Source organism: Hemibagrus wyckioides, linkage group LG09, assembly GCF_019097595.1.
Source record: "Hemibagrus wyckioides isolate EC202008001 linkage group LG09, SWU_Hwy_1.0, whole genome shotgun sequence".
Taxonomy (NCBI): Eukaryota; Metazoa; Chordata; class Actinopteri; order Siluriformes; family Bagridae; genus Hemibagrus; species Hemibagrus wyckioides.
This window is the reverse complement of record NC_080718.1, coordinates 814,324-830,732: the sequence shown is the minus strand read 5'-3', so window position 1 is coordinate 830,732 and position 16,409 is coordinate 814,324. Positions and strand designations below refer to the sequence as shown.

The 16,409-nt window shown below is 39.0% G+C and overlaps 1 pseudogene; it reads left to right on the top strand.

Moving 5' to 3' along the window:
• Positions 1-1,919: 1,919 nt before the first annotated feature.
• Positions 1,920-13,449, top strand: LOC131359399 (uncharacterized; annotated as a pseudogene).
• Positions 13,450-16,409: the final 2,960 nt, after the last annotated feature.

Below are 16,409 nucleotides of genomic sequence, written 5' to 3'. Positions count from 1 at the left end.
GTCATAATGATGCCTTCTTACCCACATGACATTTTCTCAGTGGCAAGGGCAACAAATGGAGGAGCAACAATCACTTTCCAAAGGGGGAAAAGTCACATGGTTACCAAAGGTGGTAGCAGATTCATTGTAACTATAAAGATTTACAAAAGTTTCAAGGTGTAGTGAGAGGTATGGAGATAAAAGCGACCACAGTCAAACCAAATCAGTCATGTGAAGTGTGTACACAGTGAAAATTCACTCAGACGAGAAATAGGGAGCCAGACAGAAAGGCAAAGAACTCTTTAGAACTAGTCCACACTGACTTAGCCGGCCCCATGCCAACATCGAGCACAGAAGGGTACAGATATACAAAGTCTTATACAGATGACTACTCAGGTACCATGTTAGTGTATTTTCTAAAGTCTAAAGGTGACACGGTACAAGCCACAGAAAAGTTCCTAGCAGACATAGCACCTAATGGAGAGGTCATGTGCATCTGTTCAGATAACGGCACTGAATTTATGAGTTGAGACTTTCAGGCACTGTTAACGAAAAATAGGATTAGACACGAAACGTCTGCACCTTATTCACCCCACCAGAATGGCACAGCAGAGAGAGGTTGGAGAACCCTTTATGATATGAGCAGGTGCCTACTGACTGAAAGCGAGTTACCAGATAAGTTATGGAAATACGCTATGCAGACATCAGCTTACGTGAGGAACAGGTGCTATAGTAGACACACCAAGAAAACGCCATACGAGTTGTTCACAGGAAAGATGCCAAACATTTCTAAAATGCAGAAGTCCGGATCAGTATGTTTTGCTTACAAACGAGAGAGGAGCAAATTAGACTCTAGATGTGAGCAAGGTATTTTCACTGGCTACAAAAACAGCCCAGCTTATCTAGTGTACTATCCTAACACAGAGAAGGTTCAAAAGCATAGGTTGGTGAGATTCACAGCTAGGACAACTAGAAAAAAGGAAACACAAACACCCGAATCACACACACAAAATCCTAAAAAAAAGTTGTATATCCTAAAATCAATAACATTGAAGGAAATGTTGATGAAAATGTGAAAAATGTACCAGGTCAAGGTATTCAAAGTGGTGTTTCTGAGACTATGCCTGAACAGAGTGAATGCAAACAGCCAGGTCAAGTTACTGAAACTGGAATCAAGGAACCCACTAAGAGCCAAGAGGAGAATTTGAGACTGAGGATATGGAGGACAAGCTGCAATATGCGATATTCCTCAAACCTACCAGGATGCCATAACATCAACTAAGTCAGGGCAATGGAAAAATGCTATGGACAAAAAGATGCGATCACTAGCCCTCCTTTTGTCTTCGGGTCAAATTGTCATAACTTGGGTTTTCTTTCATATACTTGCATGAAAATGACATGGATGATTCAATACTATGCTCTTTGAAAATATTAAATATTAAAATTTTTGTTAAATTATGTGTGTATGAATAATTTTTTATAACACCATCAATTTGACCCGGCCACATTTAGTAGTGACCCATTGTCACACTTTTGAGCTTTCCAGAACATTGAACATACAACATCTGATCTACCAACATGGGGCTACACACACACACACACACACACACTCTTCAAAGTATTGGGCATTGCATTTCATTGGGCCTCCAGACAAAACAAAAGCTACACATTTGTAAACATTTCACACTTGTGATATGCAACATCTGATCTACCAACATGGGGCTACACACACACACACACACACACAGACACACAAACACACACACACACACAGTCAAACACTGTTCAAAGCATTGGGCACTGCATTTCACTGGGCCACCAAACAAAACAAAAGCTATGAGATATGCCTTTGCCCATTTGGGGACAAGATAACAATAAACAAAAAAACCCTGAATTATAGCATCCTTGGGGAATTTCACATTTCACTCTAAGACAGCAAAATGAAGAGGACCTACACAGCATTACAGGCCCTTGACCTAATTTTTGACCCTTTGGAGGAGGACAGAGATGAGGCAGAACCGGCAGAAGAGGAGCAGGAAGTGTCAGAGGAAGAAAATACCACAGACGAGGAGGAATCAACTGATGAGAAGCCTCCTGAAACGGAAGAAATTTTCCAATCAAAAGATGGAAATATTCTCTGGTCCTCCATCCCTCCAAGTGACCGACGCCGCATGTTGGGGACAAAGCGCGAGAGGAGCCCCCAAGGGCCAACAAGGTATGCTGTCTCTCGTGCTGATACCATAAAGTCAACTTTTGAGTTATTTATATTCAAAAGACAGTGTTAGACATGACCAACAAGGAGGGGTGTCGTGTATATGGTGACAGCTGGAAAAAATTAGATCAAATAGATCTACAGGGATATCTGGGTCTATTGATTCTTGCTGGGGTCTACCACTCCAGTAAAGAGGCTACGTCCAGCCTGTGGCATGCTCAGATGGGGAGGGCAATTTTTTGTGCCACCATGCCACTGAAAACATTCCAGCTCATTTCAAGCATCATATGATTTGATGATCGCAGCACCAGACCAGCGTGCCGTGCCAGAGACAAATTGTCTGCCATCCAACAGGTCTGGGATAAGTGGGTGCAACGCCTGCAACTAATGTATAATCCAGGCACTATGTGACCATGGACGAGCGCCTGGTCCTGTTCAGAGGTCACTGTGGGTTTAAGCAATATATGCCAAGTAAACCTGCCTAGTATGGAATTAAAATCTGGGTAGCCTGCGATGCCCAGACTAGCTATGCCTGGAACATGCAGGTGTATACCGGCAAACCTGCGGATGGCCAGCGTGTGGTTCTCGAGGTGACAGAGGGTCTTTGAGGACACGTCATCACCTTTGACAACTTTTTCATGTCCTATGTCTTTGGCCAGGAGCTGCTAAGGAGGAAGCTGGCCATGGTGGGAACTGTGAGAAAAAATAAACCAGAGACAAGAGACAGGGCAAAATTTTCCTCCAAGTTTGTATTCACTGCTCTTGTCTCCTACTCCCCCCCCCCAAATAAAGGAATGTACTTCTCATGAGCACTCTGCATCGTGACACTGCAGTTAGCACCAAAGAGGACAAAAAGCCCCAGATCATCCTTGACTACAACAAAAACAAAGGGGGAGTCGACAACCTCGACAAGGTATTGCACTTTTTCATGTAATATTTTTCATTCAGCTCAATGCATTGCATTCTTGTGTAAGAAAATATAAATTAATTTTGACTGATTTGTTGTTTGTTACTTTTGTTGCAGGTCACCAGTGTGTATAGTTGTAAATGAATGACAGCCCGTTGGCCCCTGGCAGTGTTTTACAACATGCTTGATGCGTCTGCATACAACTCCTTTGTGCTGTTGAGAGAGATGGACCCAAGCTGGAATCAGGGGAAGTGCCACAAAAGGAGGCTGTTCCTTGAGGAACTTGGAAGAGAACTTGTGACACCTCTCTTAAGCCTATGCCAAGTTCTTCCCTGCATGCCAGCCTCTGCCAGCATGGTCATGGAAGTCCAGCAGGGTGCAAATGAAGACACACACACACACACAGTTTCTGTTCATTGTATTTTTAGTTTGCAATGTTTAAAATTGTTTTGAAATAAAATACATGTTGTGTTTTGCAAATCATATTTGTTTGCTCTCACTTATTTATGAATACAGTTGCATCAGTCAGCTTTCACATGGGGATATGCTGGCTAATGTTTAACATATACCATATATCAGTGTTTCATGTAAATGAGGTTTATTGTTCATAAATTAAATATAATAATAAGCATAAGAGGTGTAAAAGAAGTTTTATTTACATGAAATTATGCCATGTTTTTGAGTGGTGTGTGTGTGTGTATATATTTGAGTGGTGTGTGTGGTGTGTGTGTATATATATATATATATATATATATATATATATATATATATATATATATATATATATACAGGGGTTGGACAATGAAACTGAAACGCCTGGTTTTAGACCACAATAATTCATTAGTATGGTGTAGGGCCTCCTTTTGCGGCCAATACAGCATCAATTCGTCTTGGGAATGACAGATACAAGTCCTGCACAGTGGCCAGAGGGATTTTGAGCCATTCTTCTTGCAGAATAGTGGCCAGGTCACTATGTGATGCTGGTGGAGGAAAACATTTCCTGACTCGCTCCTCCAAAACACCCCAAAGTGGCTCAATAATATTTAGATCTGGTGACTTTCATGTTCATCAAACCACTCTGTCACCAGTCTTGCTGTGTGTATTGGTGCATTATCATCCTGATACACGGCACCACCTTCAGGATACAATGTTTGAACCATTGGGTGCACATGGTCCTCCAGAATGGTTTAGTAGTCCTTGGCAGTGACGCGCCCATCTAGCATAAGTATTGGGCCTAGGGAATGCCATGATATTGCAGCCCAAACCATCACTGATCCACCCCCATGCTTCACTCTGGGCATGCAACAGTCTGGGTGGTACGCTTCTTTGGGGCTTCTCCACACCGTAACTCTCCCGGATGTGGGAAAGACAGTGAAGATGGACTCATCAGAGAACAATACATGTTTCACATTGTCCACAGCCCAAGAAACCAAAGTTTGGCATTGGCACGAGTGACCAAAGGTTTGGCTATAGCAGCCCGGCCATGTACATTGACCCTGTGGACCTCCCAATGGACAGTTTTGGTGGAAACAGGAGAGTTGAGGTGCACATTTAATTCTGCAGTGAGTTGGGCAACTGTGGTTTTATGTTTTTTGGATACAATCCGGGTTAGCACCCGGACATCCCTTTCAGACAGCTTCCTCTTGCATCCACAGTTACTCCTGTTGGATGTGGTTCGTCCTTCTTGGTGGTATGCTGACATTACCCTGGATACCGTGGCTCTTGATACATCACAAAGACTTGCTGTCTTAGTCACAGATGCGCTAGCAAGACATGCACCAACAATTTGTCCTCTTTTGAACTCTGATATGTCACCCATAATGTTGTGTGCATTGCAATATTTTAACCAAAACTGTGCTATTAGTCTGCTAATTAAACCTTCACACTCTGCTCTTACTGGTGGAATGTGCAGTCAATGAAGATTGGCCACCAGGCTGGTCAAAGTTAGCCATGAAACCTACAACACTAAATTGGCCAGTTTCATTGTCCAACCCCGTATATGTGTGTGTGTGTGTGTGTGTGTGTGTGTGTGTAGCCCCATGTTGGTAGGTCAGCTGCTGCCCCCTGCTGGGTATCACAAGTGTAAAATGTTAAAAAAAAAAATGTGTGGTGATGGTGTGATCATTATACACTTTATGATTTATAAGCAGTCAAATCAGACCGGGTCAGTTTGACCCGGAAGGACAACAGGTGTGACTATTTGCTGCCATTAAAAAAAATGAAATGGTTTCAAGACAATATCCTGACTAAACATTGACATATACCAGTCTGTGATATTCCATCTACTTATGTGGCTCTGATCATTACCATAGTGAAAATAATTCAGAATTTCTGTTTTTTTTTTACTCAAAAATGAGGTATAATTTTACATAAATGAGGTTTATCATACCAAATATTTGCCAAATATAAAAAAGTGCAAAATATATGTTAATGTGTTGGAAACAAGCTGACTAAAAAGGTGAAACAAAAAAAAAAAAGGTGATCATACATACCTCATTTTTTATAAGTGATCAAAACAGACCGGGTCAATTTGGGCTGCGGAGGAGAAAATTGTTTGATTAATGGAAAGGGAATAAGACCTTCACACTCACTCAGTTGCCACCAGGCAAACAGCCAGTTGGGGGCAGATGGGTCTACACAATTAAAAGAGACATTAATGGATCTGAAAAATACAAGGCGAGATTTGTCAGATGTGACAAGTGTAAGAGTGGTCATGCAGAAGGCAGCACAGGAAAATTTAGTCTTACACCAGATGGACGTTGAGACAGCTTATTTGCATGCACCGATTGACTGTGAAATTTACTTGGTACAACCAGAGGGTTATGAGCAAAAAGACAGGGTGAAAAGCTAGTATGCAAGTTAGAGAAATCTCTCTATGGCCTAAAGCAATCAGGCAGAAACTGGAACACTATGGTACATGTATGTTTAATTGAGAATGGTTTTACACAGAACCCAGCTGATAACTGCGTGTATACAAGGGAAAGGCAGAATGAGAAAATAATCCTGATAATATGGGTTGATGACCTAATTATAGCAGCTAACAGTGAAAGTGTTGTGAAAAGTGTAAAGGGAATGTTCACTGAAAGATTCAAAATGAAAGACATGGGTAGGTTGAAATATTTTCTAGGGATAGATTTTGAACAGGCAGAAGGTCTAGTTAAAATGTCACAGGAGAGATATGTGAGGAAAATACTAGATCGATTTGAGATGCAAAATTGCAAGTCTAGAGAGACTCCATGTGAACTGAAACCTGAGTATTCTGAAGATGATGAAAGAACCAAGAAAGTACAGAGAGGCAGTAGGAAGTTTAATCTACTTGTCCACTTGCACTCGACCAGATATACACTACCATTCAAAAGTTTGGACACACCTTCTAATTCCATGGTCTTTCCTGATGTTTATGTTTCTAACTGTTTACTTTGAACAGTTGATATTGAGATATGTCTGCTACTGATGCTCTGTAAAGCCTTCATGACGGCTCTAATCTGAGGTGCTGTTAATTGGTGATTTCTGAGGCTGGTAACTCTAAATGAACTTCTCCTCTGCAGCAGAGGTAAATTTTGGTCTTGCTTTACTGGGATGGTCTTCATGTGAGCCAGTTTCATCATGGTGCTTGATGGCTTTTGCAAATGCACTTGACAATACTGTAAAAACTGTAACAACTGACTGTTTTTTGTTGTTATTACATATGGATTACTTAAGTCCATGTGTGTTATTTCATAGTTTTGAAATCTCCAGTATTGTTCTAGAATGTAGAAAATAAATCCCTAAACAAAAAACACTGAATTAAAAGGTGTGTCCAAACTTTTGACTGGTAGTGTATATATATATATATATATATATATATATATATATATATATATATATATATGCGCTTTGGATGAGGTCGTCTGGAGGTTACTCACAAATTGGCTTAACATCTGAGTTCTTCATAGATTCAACACCAACTCAATGATGGCAATACAGCATAAGTACAATGTTAAAGAATGTAATTTTGTGTATTGATTAGAAGGTTGTTATCCTCAAACTCCTCAAAGGGTTGGCATCTTCTCTTCGAATGTCCAAAATCTACATGAAACGAATCAGCATAGCTGCTGTTCATATTATTAGCAAGCAGTAGATGATAATGTGCATTTTCAGATGTACTGGAGCAGAAGGTTATGGAATGTATTACGTGTATGCCTGGCTAAAGAGCTAAAACTCTTTAAACTACATTTAAGCTGGGAGAGTGTATCTGAGCCCCGAACACTGTTCAAAGTTTTGTGATTTCAAAGAGTGTGACATATTGTAGCATGTTAGAAGACAAGTTGGATACATGGGAGCTAAACCATTTAGGGCCTTGTATGTGAGTAGCAGTAGTTTGTAATTGATTCTAAACTTAACAGGTAGCCAGTGTAGGGATGATAAAATATTGGGGTTATATGATCATATTTTCTTGACCTGGTAAGAACTCTGGTGGCTGCATGTTGGACTAACTGTAGCTTGTTTATTTTAGATGCAGGACAACCACCTAGTAATGCATTACAATAGTCCAGTCTGGAGGTGATTCATGAATGCATGAATTAGCTTTTCTGCATCAGATACACATAAGATGTTTATTGGCTTGGCAATATTTCTAAGGTCTAAGGTGTTTTTGTAATATGGGCGATATGATTTTCAAAAGACTTGCTACTGTCTAATATAACAGCAAGGTCTTTCACTGCCGAGCTAGTAGTAACAGTACATCTGTCTAAATGCAAGGAGTATTGTGAGAGTACTTACTTTTTTTGGACTGAATAGTAATATCTTTCTTATCAGAATTTAATAATTTAGGTCATAATTTTATATGACCCATATTTCACTGCCATTACACCGGCTAGTTCCCCTTTTAATTTTACAAAATGGTATTGATCAGACAGGTAGGATCTAAACCATCTTAATGCCTGTCCCTGAATACCTGTGAAATTTTGTCATAATCTATAGGAGTCATGATGCATAGTGTCGAATGCAGTGCTAAAATCAAGAAAAACTGATAGTGAGATCCAGCCTTGGTCTAAAACTAAAAACAAGTCATTTGTGATTTTAACTAGCACAGTTTCTGTACAATGGTGTGACCTGAAACTTGACTGAAGATCCACAATTTTGTTCTTGATTCATTTCAAGACCATTTTTTTCAGTGAAGAAATTCATAAAGTCCTCACTACTAAACTGTGATTAAATACTCTTTTCAGATTCTGGTTACCTCTGAATGTTTCTTTTGCCCTGCATGATTTTACACATTGCGCTGCTGCTACATGACTGCCTGAATGGATAACTTTATAAATAAACAGGTGTACAGGTGTTTCTATTAAATTGGACAGTGATTGTACACAAATTCTCTAGAGCATTAACACTGCAGTGTCCGAGCCTGAAATACTGTAGCCTACGATGGAGGAAAACCCTGACCACATCCCGCTACCCGCACACCCATGACCAGTGGTCTGACCTGCAGGATTTGTTTTAAGTAGCTACTCGCTCTGCCTCACTAACATACGATTTCTTCTTAGAAGAATTAACATCATACTTGAGGAAACATGCAGAGGTCAGCACGTCCTGTGGTCATCATAATGGCCATTTTCTTTCATATGAATCTAATGTTAGATCGGAAGAATGAAGGATTTTTATTGTATAGGTGAATAAATGTGTCCTGCATGTCTAGTTAGGCTTTAGTTAGCTAAGTAAGCTAACGTAATGAGTAACTCTGGAGCAGCAGTCTATATTAACATTACTGATGTTATACAGCAACACAATAACACAATAGATCAACTTTTATTCTTCATATTCACCAAGTAACATTTCTTTTTCATAGCTTCTTTCTTTTAATGTAAAGCAGAATAAGATTACTGCCAAATACCCCAATTGTCCATCACACACCAAAGCATTAGTTACTAAATACTGAAATATTGACTAGTGCTGAATCTGAACTTTTTTCTTCTGAATCTGTAGAGCAGCAAGTTTCTGTTAAAGTCTGCTTAGATCCTCTCTGGTCATTTGTTTAAAACTTGTTTATTCCCAGGACACAGGCGTGTCCAGCACACCTTAGTTATTCTGTATGAGTTACCAAGTCAGACTGTCCTGCTATAGTACTTAATATTTTCTTCTGCTGTCTGTATATGTTTCATTTTTAAGCACTTTATGTAGGAAACAATTTACAAGCCACAGACCCGGTCTTTATATAATGGTCCTTTTTCTTGTGTAGTGTCCATGCACAAATACCTGTGCCCTGTGAACACTGGCACACACACACACACACACACACACACTTCAACATCTGTGTAGTAAAGTGTTTTTATCAGGTTTTAATTTATTTCTATTTTATCTATAACATAAATCCTAACAGGAAAACTTCATTGTTCTCAAGGCCTGCTATTTTCCAGCCCCCATGTTCCCCTTGTGTGCCTTGACTACCCAGAATAACGTTAATTGATATCTGTATCATGTTCATGTCTAAGACCTTGTATTAACAGGCATGTGTGAGTAGAGTGACAGATTCTTCTCACATAAAATGAATAGTTAATTACATAATGTGATACAGTAGTAGGAAAATAGCCATCTGGATAAAAAGATGTGATTTTACAATCAGATATTCCTATTTTATATTTATTTTGTTTATTTTTTTGGAAAAACACTGTGAGCATTTTTACCCATGTTAGGGAAATTTAGAATTAATTATTTTTATTGTTTTTATTGCATTGTTGTTGTTTTGGAAATTTATTAGCTGCTATTTTACACCATGTATCCTGTAATAGGAGAACTTTATTTTCCTGTATTTTTGCTTGTAGCTCAACTTTCTGATGGGAAGGAGAACACCAAGACAGGTAGTGAGTCCTGCATCTTCTACTAAAAAAATGAAGGAATACAATTAGTAGTAAAAAGAGTAGAAATGTAGGATAAAGCAATTAAAACAAATTCCATCAGCAGCATTTGAATGAATCTTGAATCTGTCCTGGTTTTTAGGCCCACTTTAACAACACCCTTAGTTATCTCCAGTGCTTCCTCAAACTGCATTTGTGCCCTGCTTTACAGAGTCTCCTGCTTCTGAGGAAGTGAAGGAGATTCCTTCACCTTCTTCTATGAGTCCTGGACTGATGATGGAGAGCTCAGGGAGTGTCTGCTCAGGTGATGCTGAGCAACCTCCCTGCAGTAGTGTGGAGGTAAAACGTTTAAATCTACTACATCTTTAATTCGTGAGTAAAGATGCTCCTGTTTTCTCTGGAATAGACAGTCTGAGATAGTTTAAGGTAACTAATATTTGTTTTACAGTTGATGGATTCCAGCTTTGAGCCGGAAATACCCCAGTCCAGCAGAGAGAGCACTGTTCTCCTGGTCGAAGGTAAAAATTTAAATGAAGATTAAAGTGAAGGAGTAGACTTAAGTATTTAGGCCCTCTTTAACAACACCCTTAGTTATCTCCAATGCAATCTCAAATTGCATTTGTGCCCTGCTTTACAGAGTCTCCTGCTTCTGAGGAAGGGAAGGAGATTCCATCACCTTCTGGTGTAATTCCTGAACTTTTGATGGAGAGCTCAGGGAGTGTCTGCTCAGGTGATGCTGAGCAACCTCCCTGCAGTAGTGTGGAGGTAAAACGTTTAACTCAACTACATCTTTATTTCTTGAGTGAAGATGCTCCTGTTTTCTCTGGAATAGACGGTCTGAGATAGGCTGAGGTAACTAATATTTATTTTATAGAAGGAAGATTCCAGCTTTGAGCCTGAAATGCCACAGTCCAACAGAGAGTGCACTGTTCTTCCAGTCGAAGGTAAAAATTTAAGTGAAGATAAGACTTTATGTGAAGGAGTAGACTTAAGTATCAAAGGTCAAGCACTGGACTGGTTTAAATCTTATTTGAATAGAACCTTTTCTGTTTATGTAAGTGGATGATTATCCTCCAAAGCACATCTGACCTGTGGGGTACCCCAAGGATCAATTCTTGCCCCCATTCTGTTTTCTTTATATATGCTTTCTTTATATATAAAAACACAAAGTATTTTTTAATTTTTATGCAGATAAATTTCCTGAACTTAAATGAGAGTAAGACTAAGGCAATTGTGTTTGGTCTGTTAGCTCTCTCTGGTAGCTTAAATCAAGTGTCAGGCAGCTTAGCTGCTTATGTAAAACCTGTTAAAAACCTAGGTATTGTCTTTGACTCTGCCCTGTTATTTGATAAGTAAATACAGTTGTCAAATCATGTTTTTTCCAGTTGAGACTACTGGCCAAAGTTAAAAGTTTTTTAACCCCTGCTGAGTTTGAAGAATAATTCATGCAATTATATCTTCTTGTCTGGACTATTGCAATTCAATTTATATAGGTATTGGTCATTCCTATATGAACTGCTTGCAATTAGTCCAAAATGCAGCTGCTAGACTCCTTACTGGCACACGTACATTTGATCACATCACCCCCGTCTTACTCTCTCTGCAGTGGTTATTTTAGTGGGTATTTTAGAATAGAGTTTAAGATTTTACTCTTTGTTTTTAAGGTCTTAAATGGTCTGGCACCTTCTTATTTATCTGAACTTGTGACTGTTAACATATCTGCTAGATGTTTAAGGTCATCAAATCAGAAACTGTTAAAGCGTCCCAGATCAAGGCTTAAAAGAAAGGGAGACCGGGCTTTTGCCATAGTTGGCCCCAAATTGTGGAATAGCCTCCCTTTATCTATTAGGATAATCCCTACAGAATCTCTGTTTAAACTAAAGCTTAAAACTCATCTTATGTTAAAAGGCTTTTAAAATCTGAGTCAACCTGAGCTTGTTTTTTTGCCTGTATATGTACTATTTCCTGTCTCGATTGCTGTTATTTTGATCTTATAATTTTTGTACAGCACAATGGTCAATGATTGTTGTTTTATTGTGCTATATAAATAAACTAAACTAAACTAAGTATTTAGGCCCACTGTAACAACACCCTTAGTTATCTCCAGTGCATTCTCAAATTCTATTTGTGCTCTGCTTTACAGAGTCTCCTGCTTCTGAGGAAGGGAAGGAGATTCCATCACCTTCTTGTGTGAGTCCTGGACTGATGATGGAGAGCTCAGGGAGTGTCTGCTCAGGTGATGCTGAGCAACCTCCCTGCAGTAGTGTGGAGGTAAAACGTTGAACTCTACTGCATCTTTAATTCGTAAGTGAAGATGCTCCTGTTTTCTCTGGAATAGACAGTCTGGGATAGGCTGAGGTAACTAATATTTATTTTATAGAAGGAAGATTCCAGCTTTGAGCCAGAAATGCCCCAGTCCAGCGAAGAGTGCACTGTTTTTCTCCCAGAAATTACAACACCAGCTGATGTGAGATCTGGACTGAAGAGGAAACACTCAGGGAGTGATGCTGGGCAACCTCCCTGCAAACGTTTTAAGGTGAAACGTCCACTACATCATTAATCCTTGAGAGAAGATGCCCGTTTTCTTGATTTCTGTTATATTCACATTAAGAGAACATATAGATAGAATAAATAAACCCGAACAGATAGATCATGAGATCCAATATTCCATTCACAGAAAGAAGAGAAAGAGATCGAGTTACTTGTCAAAGCCCTGGAGGAGCTGAGGCTGGAGGACAGTGTAAAGACCCATTTAGAAACATTTGGTAAGTTAACAAAAAATAAATAATTAAATAATAAAATCAAACCTTCACATGCATGCAGATATCACTTCTAAGTACAATGCACAGTGTGAAATGTGATATCTGCTCTGAAAGTTTATTATATTTGTTGGTCTTTGAGAGCTGTTTCCAGAGAAATGTCCATCATTGTATTTAGAAGCTGTTTCACATTTCACAAAGCTGATCCACATTTAATAAGGAATTCCTCTATATGTAATCAAACCTGCATTTTTTTCACCAAGACAAGCCTAGAACTGGGTGCAGAGTCAAGTTTTGGGCCAATTATGAAAAAGCCCTTTTGTCATGTACAGTACATTTTCCATAATTTGCTATTATTTTCTATTTTGCACTGCATTTGTTCTCTCCTTTACAGAGTCTCCTGCTTCTGAAGGGATGACACAAAGTCCATCAGCAGTAAAAGCAAGATCTGGGAGGAAAAGAAAGACTCCACTGAGTACCTGCTCAAGTTTTGAACTTCCCTGCAAGCGTGCTAAGGTGAAGTGTTGGGCTCTACTACAAAAACTCTGGGCATTCATATTAGTTAATTAAATTCACCACTAACAAGCATTCAGTTAATATTTTACACTGGCTCTTTCATAATCAGAAATATGATGTCATTCATGAAACTGATGTTAATCTGAATCACAGCTAAACATTAAACTATTCTTTTTGTGTGAATTAATGACACTATAAAACTGAAGCTCAGTTGTTTTTCCCCTCTAGCTTCACCATGGTTAGCACCCGGAAGACATCATCCCATCATTTTCCAGACTCCTGGACCATCTGCCTTAATTTAAAATCTTTTTTAAAAATCTTTTTTAATTAAAAACAAATAAAGAAATTACTTTGTAATGACAAAAAAGTTGTATCTATCTATGTTGCCACAAGTTTCTAATTTCTGCAGACAAATGAGAGAATGAGAGATTTGGTGGGGAACAAGAAACTCTCACTAATCATCAGATAACAAAAACACCTTTTTAAAAAGCAAATAAGAAAATGTGATTCATCAGACCAGGTCACCTTCTTACATTGCTCCGTGGTCCAGTTCTGATGCTCACATGCTCATTGTCAGTGCTTTCAGCGGTGCACAGGGGTCAGCATGGTCACCCTGACTGGTCTGTGGCTATGCAGCCCCATATGCAACAAACTGCTCTGTGTATTCTGACACCTTACTATCAGAACCAGCATTAACTTCTTCAGCAATTTGAGCAACTGTAGCTTGTCTGTTGGATCTGACCACACAGGCCAGCCTTCGCTCCCCACGTGCATCAAGGGCCTTGGCTGCCCATGACTCTATTGCCGGTTCACCACACTTCCTTCCTTGGACCACTTTTGATAGATACTGACCACTGCAGACCAGGAACACCCCACAAGAGCTGCAGTTTTGGAGATGCTCTGATCCAGTCGTCTAGCCATCACAATTTGGCCCTTCATCAATCTCGCTCAAATCCTTACTCTTATCCATTTTTCCTGCTAGAGATGCAGACTAGATCCTTAGCACATCAGGTGCCAGGGCAAATATTATGAAATATGCTAAATCACCTTCTTTTGCAGTTGCTAGGCAGACATGACCTATCCCATAGCTTGAAATATTTGGCCTAAAACATCTAGCCAAGGGTATGGATGGTGGTCATAGGATTTTCTCATTATAGTGTATGGAATAAGATAGCCCTCAATATTAATGAATGTTCACACAATGATTCACAAATGTATATAATAGAAATTGACAACTTGTATAAGTATTTGTGATTTTTATTAAAAACATATTTACATGCTACGTTGTATATGTATTTATATATATAAGCTGTTGAACCTTTATTTGCAAAGTGCTTGTTATTTGTCAACTTCACTGCATTTGTGTGTGGGTGTTTTGAGACTCCCTGTCACTGCTCAGTTCAACTTAAGTGTGTGATTTAAGGCACAGGTTCCCTACCTGCAGGGTCCTAAACCTCACTAGAGGCTGCCAAAGTTTCAGAGGGGGTCACAAGGCCTTCTTAATTTTAAGGGATGTATGAAAACTAAAAATATACAGTCGGCCTATGTCCTGGTACTTTAGTCATTTCCATGAGAGGATTTCATGAAACTGTAATTTAAAAGAACAACAGCCAAGCATCAAGAAGAAGAACACACTGAATTTGTCAATAAAGCAACTTTTTAAGTATATATTATATATATTTAAAAAAGAGTTGTCTAAAAGCATCCTAAAAATCTCTAATGCAATACTGATAGAAAATGATAATTCATGTAAATCACTTATTTCTGGCGCTATGTGTTCACAATTAATCACACCTTTTAAACTACACTTATTTTACTGACTGAAAAGGAAGGAGGTAGGCTACAGATAAAGTGTGAATTTAAGGGCTGTGACACACCAAGTTGACGCCAAAGAATTACTGTCTCACATCGTCTTCATCTGGGTCAACAAGTGGTGCTTGATCACAGAGCAAAGACAACAGCTGACAGACATGTAGGGCTGGACGTTCAGTGCTTGTGTGAGAGAGGGGAAAAAGTGTAAGACCCGGGACTGCATTTGTACAAACCCGACAGCCCGATGGCCAGCTTGGTCTGTCTTGGACCTAAGAGGAGCATTATTTTATTTATATAAATATGTTATGTATTGTATGTATGTATGTTATGTACATATAAATATGTATTTTATTCATATAAATACATCAAAAATTGTATGTTTTTGATGAAAATTGCTAATACTTTTAAATACATATATAATATTGTGTACAAAAAAACTATTTTGTGGAGAGAATCATTTATATTTAAACCACAAAATACATTTACAGAATACAAATACAGAATTTTTCTTTGCGTATTTACTGATTTAGGACTCATGACTCATGTGATTCGATAATAACGTGTCATGGACGAAGTAACTGTGTTAGGCCGTATGGGAGGTATATTGTGATAAACTTACCAGATATTCCTTGTAAAAAAGAGTCTGGATCCTCATTGAGATAGATCACAAGGCTCCTCAGGATGCATTCCCTCCTGATGTCAATGCTGTCACACTAAAGCAGGGGCAACAATCAAGATAGAATTTAGCAGAAGTGGGTGCAATGGCAGAACAGGGAGGAGAGCAGGCTGTCTAAAGCCATTGGTTGTCTGGTTGGCGAGTTGGGTGAATGAAATGCAAATGCAATGAAGTGCTTTGGATAAAAACACCATATAAACAGGCCATTTACCATTTCTCAAATGTTTAAATGAGCAGCTAAGGACAAAAAACCTTGCAATAACCACCTCAATACAGTGAAAGCATTTCCCATGGATTTTTACTTACAGGATCTTTGATATCCAGGACATCCTTGATCTTCTGCCCCTTCAGTCCTCCTTTCTTGTTGAAGATTGCTGTATTAGTTTGTCTGAGAAATGGTCCTGCTGTGACAGGAACTTCGATCGCAGTGGCTTGGTAGTGATCCACAAGAACTCTGCATTTATCTGAAAATTTTAAACAATAAACAATGGATTAGAATTACTATCATATAAGGATGCAGGATAACTAGAAAATTCAAATTGCAAGCCATTAAACACCATGAACAGTAATAAACATTACCTACTTCACTCTCAAGGAACAGGGTGGGCCATCTGTTTTTGAACTCTCCTATCTGAAGACTGAACAAGCACCTGAGCAGCCTGTGTGGACAGAAATGGCTGAATCCTTCTGATGTTGCACTGAAGAAACTGTCATG